This window comes from Ascaphus truei, chromosome 4, assembly GCF_040206685.1.
Source record: "Ascaphus truei isolate aAscTru1 chromosome 4, aAscTru1.hap1, whole genome shotgun sequence".
Taxonomy (NCBI): Eukaryota; Metazoa; Chordata; class Amphibia; order Anura; family Ascaphidae; genus Ascaphus; species Ascaphus truei.
Window position 1 is genome coordinate 10657307 of NC_134486.1, and position 692 is coordinate 10657998.

At 59.4% G+C, this 692-nt stretch overlaps 1 long non-coding RNA gene across 1 annotated transcript in view; it reads left to right on the forward strand.

The window, feature by feature from the left end:
• The first annotated feature begins 346 nt into the window (after nucleotides 1-346).
• The window catches only part of LOC142491896 (uncharacterized), a 77947-nt gene continuing 77601 nt past the window's right edge, over nucleotides 347-692 (forward strand). The window contains exon 1 of the long non-coding RNA XR_012800573.1: nucleotides 347-508. This is a non-coding gene — a long non-coding RNA (uncharacterized LOC142491896). The remainder of the gene's footprint in view (nucleotides 509-692) is intronic.

The window sequence follows — 692 nt, forward strand, 5'->3', positions numbered from 1 at the left end:
CACATACATAGCACATACTGTAACTGTGTATTGTGTATTGGGGCTGTGCTACATTCCCATAGCACATACATAGCACATACATAGCACATACATAGCACATACTGTAAGTAAGATATCACCTGAAACAGCAGCACACTCAGTAACTGTGTATTGTGTATTGGGGCGGTGCTACATTCTTACAGTGTAAGTGCAACACATGACATCTGAAAGCATCTCACCTGCGTCCTCCCCCTGTGATCCCCCCCCCCCCCCCCAGGTGTATAAAGTCCCCTGTTGGCCAAACTCGCCCCCTCCCACCTGCAGCAGCAGCAGGACACTCACACTCTCTCCTATTATGGGTGAGGGGGGCAGCTCTCCCGAGCAGGAGCCGGGGCTCGCGGGGGAGGAGGACACGGATTTCTTGGACAATGTTACGGTGGATAACGGTGCCCACACTGGGCCGGGCACCCCCCAACGCAACCTGCCCCGGCAGAGCTACCGGACACCGGGCAGCAGGACACTGTGCGGGGTAAGGCCGAGCTCACACTGCCTGCTGGGCGCAAAGTCGCGGGGGAGGGGGGCGCAAAGTCGCGGGGGAGGGGGGGCGCAAAGTCGCGGGGGTGGTGGGGGGAGGCAGTCCCTGTAACACGCCCGGGCAGCCGGAGATCTCAGGATGAAGATTCCCGCGGCTGCAGCAGGAGGCTGGGACCAAT